The sequence below is a fragment of the Chiloscyllium plagiosum genome, chromosome 12 (genome assembly GCF_004010195.1).
Source record: "Chiloscyllium plagiosum isolate BGI_BamShark_2017 chromosome 12, ASM401019v2, whole genome shotgun sequence".
Taxonomy (NCBI): domain Eukaryota; kingdom Metazoa; phylum Chordata; class Chondrichthyes; order Orectolobiformes; family Hemiscylliidae; genus Chiloscyllium; species Chiloscyllium plagiosum.
Genome location: NC_057721.1, coordinates 70,131,464 through 70,138,442, shown reverse-complemented (window position 1 = coordinate 70,138,442; position 6,979 = coordinate 70,131,464). Strand labels below are relative to the sequence as shown.

At 44.2% G+C, this 6,979-nt stretch overlaps 1 protein-coding gene across 1 annotated transcript in view; it reads left to right on the top strand.

Moving 5' to 3' along the window:
• LOC122555399 (interferon-induced GTP-binding protein Mx1-like) overlaps positions 1-6,979 on the top strand; it is a 56,362-nt gene that overhangs the window by 27,658 nt on the left and 21,725 nt on the right. The window lies entirely within an intron of this gene.

Genomic DNA, 6,979 nt, shown 5'->3' with positions numbered 1-6,979 from the left:
AGTCACGGAGGGAGTGGTTTTTACGGAATGCTGATAGGGGAGGGGAGGGAAATATATCCTTGGTGGTGGGGTCCGTTTGGAGGTGGCGGAAATGACGGCGGATGATGCGCTGTACATGGAGGTTGGTGGGGTGGTAGGTGAGGACCAGTGGGGTTCTGTCCTGGTGGCGGTTGGAGGGGCAGGGCTCAAGGGCAGAGGAGCGGGAAGTGGAAGAGATGCGGTTGAGGGCATCGTCGACCACGTCGGGGGGGGAAATTGCGGTCCTTGAAGGAGGAGGCCATTTGGGTTGTACGTTTTTGGAACTGGTCCTCTTTCCACCTATCACATTTCCGACGCCCCTCCCCCAAGTCCTTCCTCCCTACCTTTTATCTTAGCCTGCTGGACAAACTTTCCTCATTCCTGAAGAAGGGCTTATGCCCAAAACGTCGATTCTCCTGTTCCCTGGATGCTGCCTGACCTGCTGCGCTTCTCCAGCAACACATTTTCAGCGAATATCTATCGATGTCTGCTGTTTCGAACAGATTGAACCTATTCCAGTGATCTGTGTCATATCTCCAAAACTCATTCAACTTGAGCTAATCCAACAGTGGGCGGCACGGTGGCACAGTGGTTAGCACTGCTGCCTCACAGCACCAGAGACCCGGGTTCAATTCCCGACTCAGGCGACTGACTGTGTGGAGTTTGCACGTTCTCCCCGTGTCTGCGTGGGTTTCCTCCAGGTGCTCCGGTTTCCTCCCACAGTCCAAAAGATGTGCAGATCAGGTGAATTGGCCATGCTAAATTGCCTGTAGTGTTAGGTAAAAAGGGGTACATGAAGGGTGGGTTGCGCTTCGGTGGGTCGGTGTGGACTTGTTGGGCCGAAGGGCCTGTTTCCACACTGTAAGTAATCTAATGTAATCTAATCTAAAAAAATTTCTGCTTTCAAGTTTCATTCACCTATTCCCTTTATCTCATTGAACTATGGTGATATCCAGATCACCGTTTGCTCAAATTCTTCCCAAGTTATTTAGCCTCCTCCAATCTTACAACAGCCAGTTCACCCTCTTGGATTTCTGCATTTCTCTAATACTGTACTTCCTCATGAAGGGCTTTTGCCTGAAATGTTGATTTTCCTGCTCCTCAGATGCTGCCTGACCTGCTGTACTTTTCCAGCACCACACTAATCTTGACTCCAGCATCTGCAGTCCTCACTTTCACCTCACTATATTCACTGATTTGCTTGGCTTACTCTTGGTGACTTAATGCCACCTCCTGGACTCCTAAATTATGATCTACATTCCTAAACTTTTCGGTGTTCCCAAATCTCCACCCTCCTTTAGAATATTCCCAAAAACCTATTTATTTTTGATCAATCTTTTGATCAATCATATCTGCAAATGTGCCTTTACCAGTCAATATATGTCTAATTATGTTTCTGTGAGAAACTTGGAATGTTTCAGATCACAGTGTGTCATTTAACACAGAGCACAGTTTTTTTCCTGTGTTCTTCATCATTCACTTGTTTGACAAATTGTTGAGGTTGTAGATAATTATAGTTGGGCAGTGACAAACAGTCCATTGTCAGTACAGAACTTGCACAGTGCTGAAAAATGTTGAGAGTGTGTGGCTGGAAAAGCACAGCAGGTCAGGCAGCATCCGAGGAACAGGAGAATCAAGGTTTTGGGTGTAAGCCCTTATTCAGTAATGAGGGAAAAACTCATTCCTGATGAAGGGCTTATACCCAAAACATCAATTCTCCTGCTCCTCGGATGCTGCCTGACCTGCTGTGCTTTTCCAGCACAACACTCTCAACTCTGACCACCAGCATCTCCGGTCCCCACTCTCTCTGATTGCTGAGAAAAGACATATTATCAAAGCTTTTCATCTCACACTCATCAAGACAATTCACAAGAAACATCAACACAAGGGCAAACAAGGATTTATGCTGCAAGAGAGATAACTGCCGATTGATTGGCGAGTAGCCTCTGATTATGTAAGTCATTGCCATGGAGAATGCACCCAGTAGATTTGATTGACAGTTAACTGCTGGGCTTTGTTTAAATTTTAAAAGAGGCAAGCTCTTTCTAACTGGTCAGGAACCTGCCCTGAGATATGAACCAGCAATTTGCTGCAGCAAAAACAGAAATGCTGGAGAACAAAGAACAAGAACAAATAAAATTTACAGCCCAGGAACATGCCCTTCAGCCCTCCAAGCCTGAGCTGATCCAAATCCACTGTCTAAACCTGTCGCCCAATTCCTAAGCATCTGTATCCCTCTGTTCCCCACCTACTCATGCACCTTAAATTAATCTACCGTGCCTGCCTCTACTTCCTCTGCTGGCAATGCGTTCCAGGCACCTACCACCCTCTGTGTGATGTAATTGCCACATGTGTCTCCCTTAAACTTTTCACCTCTCACCTTGAAAGCATGACCTCTCGTTACTGAATCCTTCACTCTGGGACAAAGCTTATCCCTACCCTGTCTATGCCCTTCATGATTTTGTAAACCTCAATCAGTCCCACCTCAATCTCCTTTTTTCTAATGAAAATAAATGTAACCTACTCAACCTGTCTTCATAGCTAGCACCTTCCATACCAAGCAACATCCTTGTAAACCTTCTCTGCACCTTCTCCAAAGCGTCCACATCCTTTTGGTAATGTGGTGACCAGAACTGTACACAGTATTCTAAATGCAGCCGTACCTATGTATTGTACAATTTTAACATGACCTGCCAGCTCTTATATTCAATACCCCGTCCTATGAAGGCAAGCATACCATATGCCTCCTTGACCACTCTATGCAGCAACCTTCAGGGTACAATGGACCTGAACTCCCAGATCTCTCTGCTCAATCTACTTTTCCCAAGGCTCTTCCATTTACTGTATAATTCACCTAGAATTAGACTTCCCAAAATGCATCACCTCAAATTTGCTTGGATTGAACTCTATCTGCCACTTCTCCACCCAACTCTCCAGTCTATCTATATTCTTTTGTATTCTTTGAACTCTCCAGTCTATCTATATTCTTTTGTATTCTTTGACGGTCCCTTATGCTTTCTGCTACTCCCATCAATCTTTGTGTCATCTGCAAACTTGGTGATCATACTAAAAGTGCTCTCTTCCAGATCATTTATGTATATTACAAACAACAGTGGCCCCAGCACTGACCCCTGTGAAACACCACTGGTCACCTTTCTCCATATTGTGAAACTCACTTCAACTACTACTCTCTGTCTCCTGTTGCTCAACCAGTTCTTTATCCACCTAGCTAGAACACCCTGCACATCATCTTCACTTACTCCATTAGTTTACCATGGGGAACCTTATCAAATGCCTTGCTAAAATCCATGTATATGACATCTACAGCCCTTCCTTCATCTATCAACTTGGTCACTTCCTCAAAGAACTCTATTATGTTGGTAAGGCATGATCTCCACCGCACAAAACCATGTTGCCTATCTCTGATAAGCCCAATCTTTTCCAAATATAAATAGATTTTTTCCCTCAGTACATTCTCCAGCAACTTTCCCACCACTGACTGGTCTGTAGTTACCCGGAATATCCCTACTACCCTTCTTATATAGGGGGACAACATGAGCAACCTTCCAGTTCTCCGGCACCTCACCTGTTTTTAAGGATGCCACAAAGATATCTGTCAGCGTCCCAGCTATTTCCTTTCTCACCTCCCTCAGCAACCTGGGATAGATCCATCCAGTCCTGGGGATTTGTCCACCTTAATAGCTTCTAGCCTACCCAACACATCTTCCCTACTTATGTCAACGTGATCCAGAGTAATCAAACTCTATCTCTAATCTCAACATTCATCATGTCCCTCTCCTCAGTGAACACTGATGCAAAGTAATCATTCAGAATCTCACCCATTCTCTCAGGTACGACACACAGCCTTCCTTCATTATCCTTTAGTGGACCGATCCTTTCCCTAGTTATCCGCTTGCTTCTTATATAAGAATAAAATGCTTTGGGATTCTCCTTAATTCTGCTCGCTAAAGCTATTTCACGACTCCTTTTAGCCCGCTTGATTCCTCATTTAAGACTTGTCCTACTCTTCTGATATTCCTCCAGGGCCCATTCTGTTCTTAGCTGCCTGGACCTTATGTACGCTTCCCTTTTCCTCTTGGCTAGTCATACAATTTCTCCTGTCATCCACGGTTCACGAATCTTGCCTTTTCTATCCTTTGTCTTCAACAGTTCATGCCTATCCTGCACTATCTTTAACCTATCTTTGAAAGCCTCCCACATATCAAATGTGGACTTGCCTTCAAATAGCTGTGTCCAATCCACATTTCCTAGCTCCTGCCTAATTTTGATATAATTGGCCTTGGCCCAGTTTAGTACTCTTCCCTTAGGACCACTCTCATCTTTGTCTACGAGTATTCTAAAACTTACAGAATTGTGGTCACTGTTCCCAAAGAAATCCCGCACCACAACTTCTACCACCTGGCCTGGCTCATTCCCCAACACCAGATCCAATGTGGCCCCTTCCCTCGTCGGACTATTGACGTTCTGCTCTAGAAAACTCTCGTGGACGCTTGTTACAAATTCTGCCCCATTCAGACCTCTGACACTAAGTGTATCCCAGTCAATGTTGGGAAAATTAAAATCTTCCATCACCACCATCATGTTGCCTCTGCACCTTTCCATAATCTGTTTACCTATTTGTTCTTCTACCTCACGCTCACTGTTGGGAGGCCTGCAATACAGCCCCAACGATGTGACTGCACCCTTCTTATTTCTCAGCTCCCCCCATAATGCCTCACTACTCAAGCCCTCCATAATGTCCTCCTTTAGCACAGCCGTGATATCATCCCTGACCAGCAATGCTACTCCTCCCCCCTTTTATTTCCCTCCCTGTCCTGTCTGAAGCATCTATATCCTGGAACATTTAGTTGCCAATCATGCCCTTCCTTCAACCAAGTCTTTGTGATTGTAATAATGTCACACTCCTAGGCACCAATCCAAGCCCTAAGTTCATCTGTCTTACCTACTATACTCCTTGCATTAAAGTATATGCACTTCAGGCTTGCCAGTTCTTTTGCATTCATCTGCTCACTGCCTACTCTTCCACTTATTAATGCTAACTTCATGATTTCCACCTCACTATCTACTTGTCTTTACTTCTGGTTCCCAGCCCCTGCCACATTAGTTTAAAACCTTCCCAACAGCAGTAGCAAAAACTCCCCTAAGGACATTAGTTCCAGTCTGGTTCAGGTATAGACCGTCCAATTTGTAATAGTCCCACCTTCCCCAGAACCAGTCCCAATGTCCTACAAATTTGAACCCTTCCCTCCTACACCATCCCTCAAGCCACATGTTCATCCTGCCTACTCTTTCATTTCTGTGCTGTCTAGAACGTGGCACTGGTAGTAATCCCAGTTTGAAACTCACCAAGTCTGGCAGCATCTGTCGGAGAAAATAGAGTTAACATTCCGAGTCATCAGAAATCAGCAAATTGCTGTCATCTACTTTGTTCAGTTGAAACAGTCGCAGTGTGTGTACATATTTTTCTTGTCTGCGGTGAATAAGGTCCTGTTTGTTGATATATGTAGCTTCCAAATCACACAAATACCCGACAACACAGTGAGCCCAGATGAGAATCTGAAATTGGTTGTCAGCACAATTCTTTGCAATGTCATGGTGGTCCAGCAAATGTTATCCAATTGCAGAATCACATATAATGTCAGACACTCTGTTACGAGTTTTGTAAACAGGAGCTTGGGAATGTATGGTCAGTGCTTTACTTGTTGCAAACAGCCTGACAAATTTGCTGTTTGGTATGATCCACTAGTTTTTGGGATATTGTACCTGGCATAACACCAGTACTGAAATTTACATGCCAGATTACTCAATTATGGGATAGTCAGAGCATCTTTCTGGTTTCATGATGGCATTCCATTTGTGGTGTACCCCACTTGTATTGGTCCTGTGATGTAATATTGTGAAACAGCTGGCTTCATGTGTTGCTCAGATTTTGGAGATACCTTACCCTTCCAGGGTAATCTGAGGTAGACTTGGCACTTTTCAGGAACTAGAATGATCAACTTAGTGCCTTTCATGAGTTTGTATGATTGATACTGAGAAATGGTCTGACCAGTATAGGCATTATCGCACAGGGTGACTTTAATATGCCTTGTTTCAGCATCAAGTTTGCAGGGTGAGCAAATGGCTTGGGACTTATTTGTGAATTTCCACATAAAGCCAAGCTTACAGTCCATGAAAATGTAACAATCCTAACATGTATACCGACTAGTGAAGTGCAGTAGAACATTGTAGAAAACCTCTTGGCAGATTTCTCAATAAGGAGGTTAAGGAAATCCAGGATAGACCCCACTTGGAGTCCTGTGAGCAGATCTGGGCACCACACCTCAGGATGGATATATTGGCCTTAGAGAGAGTACAATGTAGGTTTACAAGAGTGTTATGTGGAATTCAGGGATTTAGTTATGAGGTGAGATTATACAAATTAGGCATATATTCTTGAGAATTTCGTAGGTTAAGGGGGTGTCTGATCAAAGTCTTCAAGATACTAACAGGAAAAGATAGGGTAGATAAATTATTTCCACTGCTTGGAGATTCTAGACCCATGCTGGAAGACTGGAGGTTGGCAAATGTGGTGCCACTGTTTAAGAAGGGCGGTAAAGACAAGCCAGGGAACTATAGACTGGTGAGCCTGACCTTGGTGGTGGGCAAGTTGTTGGAGGGAATCCTAAGGGTCAGGATGTACATGTATTTGGAAAGGCAAGGACTGATTCGGGATATTCAACATTTGCTTTGTGCGTGGGAAATCATGTCTCACAAACTTGATTGAGTTTTTTGAACAAGTAACAAAGAAGATTGATGAGGGCAGAGCAGTAGATGTGATCTATATGGACTTCAGTAAGGCGTTCGACAAAGTTCCCCATGGGAGACTGACTAGCAAGGTTAGATCTCATGGAATACAGGGAGAACTAGCCATTTGGATACAGAACTGGCTCAAAGGTAG